This window comes from Gallus gallus, chromosome 6 (assembly GCF_016699485.2).
Source record: "Gallus gallus isolate bGalGal1 chromosome 6, bGalGal1.mat.broiler.GRCg7b, whole genome shotgun sequence".
NCBI classification, from domain to species: Eukaryota; Metazoa; Chordata; class Aves; order Galliformes; family Phasianidae; genus Gallus; species Gallus gallus.
The window spans coordinates 36,208,408-36,216,611 of NC_052537.1; positions in this window are offsets into that span (position 1 = coordinate 36,208,408).

Here is an 8,204-nt window from a genome sequence, read left to right on the forward strand (position 1 = left end):
ACCGACGCACGGCCGTCAGATGGAGGCCTTTTGCGCTCCTTGCCAGCCACTCTGAGACTCGTGCCGATTTTTGGCCGGTCTGTCTGTTGCGCTGATTTCAGCGCGGGTATTGGATTTTGGCTTTCCGAAGTTGAGTTTAGCTTGGCCTCGCTTAAGGGGTTGGGTTAGCTTTGCTTTGTTTGTCTCTAGCGCAGGGCTAACCCAACCCCGTAACCGACGCACGGCCGTCGGATGGAGGCCTTTTGCGCTCCTTGCCGGCCACTCTGAGACTCGTGCCGATTTTTGGCCGGTCTGTCTGTTGCGCTGATTTCAGCGCGGGTATTGGATTTTGGCTTTCCGAAGTTGAGTTTAGCTTGGCCTCGCTTAAGGGGTTGGGTTAGCTTTGCTCTGTTTGTCTCTAGCGCAGGGCTAACCCAACCCCGTAACCGACGCACGGCCGTCGGATGGAGGCCTTTTGCGCTCCTTGCCGGCCACTCTGAGACTCGTGCCGATTTTTGGCCGGTCTGTCTGTTGCGCTGATTTCAGCGCGGGTATTGGATTTTGGCTTTCCGAAGTTGAGTTTAGCTTGACCTCGCTTAAGGGGTTGGGTTAGCTTTGCTTTGTTTGTCTCTAGCGCAGGGCTAACCCAACCCCGTAACCGACGCACGGCCGTCGGATGGAGGCCTTTTGCGCTCCTTGCCGGCCACTCTGAGACTCGTGCCGATTTTTGGCCGGTCTGTCTGTTGCGCTGATTTCAGCGCGGGTATTGGATTTTGGCTTTCCGAAGTTGAGTTTAGCTTGGCCTCGCTTAAGGGGTTGGGTTAGCTTTGCTTTGTTTGTCTCTAGCGCAGGGCTAACCCAACCCCGTAACCGACGCACGGCCGTCGGATGGAGGCCTTTTGCGCTCCTTGCCGGCCACTCTGAGACTCGTGCCGATTTTTGGCCGGTCTGTCTGTTGCGCTGATTTCAGCGCGGGTATTGGATTTTGGCTTTCCGAAGTTGAGTTTAGCTTGGCCTCGCTTAAGGGGTTGGGTTAGCTTTGCTTTGTTTGTCTCTAGCGCAGGGCTAACCCAACCCCGTAACCGACGCACGGCCGTCGGATGGAGGCCTTTTGCGCTCCTTGCCGGCCACTCTGAGACTCGTGCCGATTTTTGGCCGGTCTGTCTGTTGCGCTGATTTCAGCGCGGGTATTGGATTTTGGCTTTCCGAAGTTGAGTTTAGCTTGGCCTCGCTTAAGGGGTTGGGTTAGCTTTGCTTTGTTTGTCTCTAGCGCAGGGCTAACCCAACCCCGTAACCGACGCACGGCCGTCGGATGGAGGCCTTTTGCGCTCTTGCCGGCCACTCTGAGACTCGTGCCGATTTTTGGCCGGTCTGTCTGTTGCGCTGATTTCAGCGCGGGTATTGGATTTTGGCTTTCCGAAGTTGAGTTTAGCTTGGCCTCGCTTAAGGGGTTGGGTTAGCTTTGCTTTGTTTGTCTCTAGCGCAGGGCTAACCCAACCCCGTAACCGACGCACAGCCGTCGGATGGAGGCCTTTTGCGCTCCTTGCCGGCCACTCTGAGACTCGTGCCGATTTTTGGCCGGTCTGTCTGTTGCGCTGATTTCAGCGCGGATATTGGATTTTGGCTTTCCAAAGTTGAAGTTTGCTTGTAGATAAGGGCTTGTGATATATTGTTACTTTGGCATTTATTTTTTTCTCTTTGTGTTTCGGGTTTGGAGTGGAGTTCCTTCCTGTGCTGGCTGAGATCTGTGCTTTCCTGGATTTTAGTTGTGTGTTCTATATGAGCAGTATTGGGCTTTTTTTTTTTTTTTTAATTTTTGTGGATTCTTTGTTGTATAGCATGTTTTCCTATGTTTACTGTGGTTATGAGATTTTGTAATTTTGCTGTATGTACATAATATGTAATGGAGCATGTAAAGGATTTTTTTGGATATATACTGACTATGTCTTGTTTTTATGGTATTTTTGCCTGGTAGTAAAAAATACAAACTGTTAAATAGGCTTGAATGCGATATTTTGGAGTTGCATTTTTACACAGAAACATGTGTTGGAAAGGTATTTGTTGACCTGAATTTATTGGGTTTCATACAATTGTAAGCTGTGCTTTGCATTGTATTTTCAATCTCTGTCCTGCGTCTGTACAGCATTTGTTGTTGTGGAATGAATATTTGCATGTTGTGTACTTGAAAAGCATGTTTGGACCTCTGTTAGCTTTTTGTACACTGTGCATTGTTACATTATCTAAGAATGTATTTTGAACCTGTATCTGTTGCGCCTTCTTGTTGATGTATTTTGGAGTCAACAGTTACAACACATACAGTGTGCCTCACATTCCTGTTTTGAGATTATATTCACATTGAACTTCATCAACAAAGCTACTGTACATGACGTGGCACTAAATATTTCTGCATTCTGGGCATATCCTGCTAGTTGTTGTAAACTATGACCCTGCGCTGTGTGGAAATGTGTGCTACTTTGCCTCTGATTGTGTTAAAGAAAATAAGTGTATTAGCAATACTTGGTGTTGTTAGAAACCAGTATGCATCTCATAGTAATTGTACATTTGCATGTTTTCTACTATAATATGGATTTCATCACAAGGTAAGCACAACAGGTAGGTGCCTGGAATACAAAAATAGAAGAATTGTAGGCGTTAGGCGTTAGGGTTGTAGGCGTTAGGGTTGTAGGCGTTAGGGTTGTAGGCGTTAGGGTTAGGGTAGGGTTAGGGTTAGGGTTAGGGTTAGGGTTAGGGTTAGGGTTAGGGTTAGGGTTAGGGTTAGGGTTAGGGTTAGGGTTAGGGTTAGGGTTAGGGTTAGGGTTAGGGTTAGGGTTAGGGTTAGGGTTAGGGTTAGGGTTAGGGTTAGGGTTAGGGTTAGGGTTAGGGTTAGGGTTAGGGTTAGGGTTAGGGTTAGGGTTAGGGTTAGGGTTAGGGTTAGGGTTAGGGTTAGGGTTAGGGTTAGGGTTAGGGTTAGGGTTAGGGTTAGGGTTAGGGTTAGGGTTAGGGTTAGGGTTAGGGTTAGGGTTAGGGTTAGGGTTAGGGTTAGGGTTAGGGTTAGGGTTAGGGTTAGGGTTAGGGTTAGGGTTAGGGTTAGGGTTAGGGTTAGGGTTAGGGTTAGGGTTAGGGTTAGGGTTAGGGTTAGGGTTAGGGTTAGGGTTAGGGTTAGGGTTAGGGTTAGGGTTAGGGTTAGGGTTAGGGTTAGGGTTAGGGTTAGGGTTAGGGTTAGGGTTAGGGTTAGGGTTAGGGTTAGGGTTAGGGTTAGGGTTAGGGTTAGGGTTAGGGTTAGGGTTAGGGTTAGGGTTAGGGTTAGGGTTAGGGTTAGGGTTAGGGTTAGGGTTAGGGTTAGGGTTAGGGTTAGGGTTAGGGTTAGGGTTAGGGTTAGGGTTAGGGTTAGGGTTAGGGTTAGGGTTAGGGTTAGGGTTAGGGTTAGGGTTAGGGTTAGGGTTAGGGTTAGGGTTAGGGTTAGGGTTAGGGTTAGGGTTAGGGTTAGGGTTAGGGTTAGGGTTAGGGTTAGGGTTAGGGTTAGGGTTAGGGTTAGGGTTAGGGTTAGGGTTAGGGTTAGGGTTAGGGTTAGGGTTAGGGTTAGGGTTAGGGTTAGGGTTAGGGTTAGGGTTAGGGTTAGGGTTAGGGTTAGGGTTAGGGTTAGGGTTAGGGTTAGGGTTAGGGTTAGGGTTAGGGTTAGGGTTAGGGTTAGGGTTAGGGTTAGGGTTAGGGTTAGGGTTAGGGTTAGGGTTAGGGTTAGGGTTAGGGTTAGGGTTAGGGTTAGGGTTAGGGTTAGGGTTAGGGTTAGGGTTAGGGTTAGGGTTAGGGTTAGGGTTAGGGTTAGGGTTAGGGTTAGGGTTAGGGTTAGGGTTAGGGTTAGGGTTAGGGTTAGGGTTAGGGTTAGGGTTAGGGTTAGGGTTAGGGTTAGGGTTAGGGTTAGGGTTAGGGTTAGGGTTAGGGTTAGGGTTAGGGTTAGGGTTAGGGTTAGGGTTAGGGTTAGGGTTAGGGTTAGGGTTAGGGTTAGGGTTAGGGTTAGGGTTAGGGTTAGGGTTAGGGTTAGGGTTAGGGTTAGGGTTAGGGTTAGGGTTAGGGTTAGGGTTAGGGTTAGGGTTAGGGTTAGGGTTAGGGTTAGGGTTAGGGTTAGGGTTAGGGTTAGGGTTAGGGTTAGGGTTAGGGTTAGGGTTAGGGTTAGGGTTAGGGTTAGGGTTAGGGTTAGGGTTAGGGTTAGGGTTAGGGTTAGGGTTAGGGTTAGGGTTAGGGTTAGGGTTAGGGTTAGGGTTAGGGTTAGGGTTAGGGTTAGGGTTAGGGTTAGGGTTAGGGTTAGGGTTAGGGTTAGGGTTAGGGTTAGGGTTAGGGTTAGGGTTAGGGTTAGGGTTAGGGTTAGGGTTAGGGTTAGGGTTAGGGTTAGGGTTAGGGTTAGGGTTAGGGTTAGGGTTAGGGTTAGGGTTAGGGTTAGGGTTAGGGTTAGGGTTAGGGTTAGGGTTAGGGTTAGGGTTAGGGTTAGGGTTAGGGTTAGGGTTAGGGTTAGGGTTAGGGTTAGGGTTAGGGTTAGGGTTAGGGTTAGGGTTAGGGTTAGGGTTAGGGTTAGGGTTAGGGTTAGGGTTAGGGTTAGGGTTAGGGTTAGGGTTAGGGTTAGGGTTAGGGTTAGGGTTAGGGTTAGGGTTAGGGTTAGGGTTAGGGTTAGGGTTAGGGTTAGGGTTAGGGTTAGGGTTAGGGTTAGGGTTAGGGTTAGGGTTAGGGTTAGGGTTAGGGTTAGGGTTAGGGTTAGGGTTAGGGTTAGGGTTAGGGTTAGGGTTAGGGTTAGGGTTAGGGTTAGGGTTAGGGTTAGGGTTAGGGTTAGGGTTAGGGTTAGGGTTAGGGTTAGGGTTAGGGTTAGGGTTAGGGTTAGGGTTAGGGTTAGGGTTAGGGTTAGGGTTAGGGTTAGGGTTAGGGTTAGGGTTAGGGTTAGGGTTAGGGTTAGGGTTAGGGTTAGGGTTAGGGTTAGGGTTAGGGTTAGGGTTAGGGTTAGGGTTAGGGTTAGGGTTAGGGTTAGGGTTAGGGTTAGGGTTAGGGTTAGGGTTAGGGTTAGGGTTAGGGTTAGGGTTAGGGTTAGGGTTAGGGTTAGGGTTAGGGTTAGGGTTAGGGTTAGGGTTAGGGTTAGGGTTAGGGTTAGGGTTAGGGTTAGGGTTAGGGTTAGGGTTAGGGTTAGGGTTAGGGTTAGGGTTAGGGTTAGGGTTAGGGTTAGGGTTAGGGTTAGGGTTAGGGTTAGGGTTAGGGTTAGGGTTAGGGTTAGGGTTAGGGTTAGGGTTAGGGTTAGGGTTAGGGTTAGGGTTAGGGTTAGGGTTAGGGTTAGGGTTAGGGTTAGGGTTAGGGTTAGGGTTAGGGTTAGGGTTAGGGTTAGGGTTAGGGTTAGGGTTAGGGTTAGGGTTAGGGTTAGGGTTAGGGTTAGGGTTAGGGTTAGGGTTAGGGTTAGGGTTAGGGTTAGGGTTAGGGTTAGGGTTAGGGTTAGGGTTAGGGTTAGGGTTAGGGTTAGGGTTAGGGTTAGGGTTAGGGTTAGGGTTAGGGTTAGGGTTAGGGTTAGGGTTAGGGTTAGGGTTAGGGTTAGGGTTAGGGTTAGGGTTAGGGTTAGGGTTAGGGTTAGGGTTAGGGTTAGGGTTAGGGTTAGGGTTAGGGTTAGGGTTAGGGTTAGGGTTAGGGTTAGGGTTAGGGTTAGGGTTAGGGTTAGGGTTAGGGTTAGGGTTAGGGTTAGGGTTAGGGTTAGGGTTAGGGTTAGGGTTAGGGTTAGGGTTAGGGTTAGGGTTAGGGTTAGGGTTAGGGTTAGGGTTAGGGTTAGGGTTAGGGTTAGGGTTAGGGTTAGGGTTAGGGTTAGGGTTAGGGTTAGGGTTAGGGTTAGGGTTAGGGTTAGGGTTAGGGTTAGGGTTAGGGTTAGGGTTAGGGTTAGGGTTAGGGTTAGGGTTAGGGTTAGGGTTAGGGTTAGGGTTAGGGTTAGGGTTAGGGTTAGGGTTAGGGTTAGGGTTAGGGTTAGGGTTAGGGTTAGGGTTAGGGTTAGGGTTAGGGTTAGGGTTAGGGTTAGGGTTAGGGTTAGGGTTAGGGTTAGGGTTAGGGTTAGGGTTAGGGTTAGGGTTAGGGTTAGGGTTAGGGTTAGGGTTAGGGTTAGGGTTAGGGTTAGGGTTAGGGTTAGGGTTAGGGTTAGGGTTAGGGTTAGGGTTAGGGTTAGGGTTAGGGTTAGGGTTAGGGTTAGGGTTAGGGTTAGGGTTAGGGTTAGGGTTAGGGTTAGGGTTAGGGTTAGGGTTAGGGTTAGGGTTAGGGTTAGGGTTAGGGTTAGGGTTAGGGTTAGGGTTAGGGTTAGGGTTAGGGTTAGGGTTAGGGTTAGGGTTAGGGTTAGGGTTAGGGTTAGGGTTAGGGTTAGGGTTAGGGTTAGGGTTAGGGTTAGGGTTAGGGTTAGGGTTAGGGTTAGGGTTAGGGTTAGGGTTAGGGTTAGGGTTAGGGTTAGGGTTAGGGTTAGGGTTAGGGTTAGGGTTAGGGTTAGGGTTAGGGTTAGGGTTAGGGTTAGGGTTAGGGTTAGGGTTAGGGTTAGGGTTAGGGTTAGGGTTAGGGTTAGGGTTAGGGTTAGGGTTAGGGTTAGGGTTAGGGTTAGGGTTAGGGTTAGGGTTAGGGTTAGGGTTAGGGTTAGGGTTAGGGTTAGGGTTAGGGTTAGGGTTAGGGTTAGGGTTAGGGTTAGGGTTAGGGTTAGGGTTAGGGTTAGGGTTAGGGTTAGGGTTAGGGTTAGGGTTAGGGTTAGGGTTAGGGTTAGGGTTAGGGTTAGGGTTAGGGTTAGGGTTAGGGTTAGGGTTAGGGTTAGGGTTAGGGTTAGGGTTAGGGTTAGGGTTAGGGTTAGGGTTAGGGTTAGGGTTAGGGTTAGGGTTAGGGTTAGGGTTAGGGTTAGGGTTAGGGTTAGGGTTAGGGTTAGGGTTAGGGTTAGGGTTAGGGTTAGGGTTAGGGTTAGGGTTAGGGTTAGGGTTAGGGTTAGGGTTAGGGTTAGGGTTAGGGTTAGGGTTAGGGTTAGGGTTAGGGTTAGGGTTAGGGTTAGGGTTAGGGTTAGGGTTAGGGTTAGGGTTAGGGTTAGGGTTAGGGTTAGGGTTAGGGTTAGGGTTAGGGTTAGGGTTAGGGTTAGGGTTAGGGTTAGGGTTAGGGTTAGGGTTAGGGTTAGGGTTAGGGTTAGGGTTAGGGTTAGGGTTAGGGTTAGGGTTAGGGTTAGGGTTAGGGTTAGGGTTAGGGTTAGGGTTAGGGTTAGGGTTAGGGTTAGGGTTAGGGTTAGGGTTAGGGTTAGGGTTAGGGTTAGGGTTAGGGTTAGGGTTAGGGTTAGGGTTAGGGTTAGGGTTAGGGTTAGGGTTAGGGTTAGGGTTAGGGTTAGGGTTAGGGTTAGGGTTAGGGTTAGGGTTAGGGTTAGGGTTAGGGTTAGGGTTAGGGTTAGGGTTAGGGTTAGGGTTAGGGTTAGGGTTAGGGTTAGGGTTAGGGTTAGGGTTAGGGTTAGGGTTAGGGTTAGGGTTAGGGTTAGGGTTAGGGTTAGGGTTAGGGTTAGGGTTAGGGTTAGGGTTAGGGTTAGGGTTAGGGTTAGGGTTAGGGTTAGGGTTAGGGTTAGGGTTAGGGTTAGGGTTAGGGTTAGGGTTAGGGTTAGGGTTAGGGTTAGGGTTAGGGTTAGGGTTAGGGTTAGGGTTAGGGTTAGGGTTAGGGTTAGGGTTAGGGTTAGGGTTAGGGTTAGGGTTAGGGTTAGGGTTAGGGTTTAGGGTTAGGGTTAGGGTTAGGGTTAGGGTTAGGGTTTAGGGTTAGGTTAGGGTTAGGGTTAGGGTTAGGGTTAGGGTTAGGGTTAGGGTTAGGGTTAGGGTTAGGGTTAGGGTTAGGGTTAGGGTTAGGGTTAGGGTTAGGGTTAGGGTTAGGGTTAGGGTTAGGGTTAGGGTTAGGGTTAGGGTTAGGGTTAGGGTTAGGTTAGGGTTAGGGTTAGGGTTAGGGTTAGGGTTAGGGTTAGGGTTAGGGTTAGGGTTAGGGTTAGGGTTAGGGTTAGGGTTAGGGTTAGGGTTAGGGTTAGGGTTAGGGTTAGGGTTAGGGTTAGGGTTAGGGTTAGGGTTAGGGTTAGGGTTAGGGTTAGGGTTAGGGTTAGGGTTAGGGTTAGGTTAGGGTTAGGGTTAGGGTTAGGGTTAGGGTTAGGGTTAGGGTTAGGTTAGGGTTAGGGTTAGGGTTAGGGTTAGGGTTAGGGTTAGGGTTAGGGTTAGGGTTAGGGTTAGGGTTAG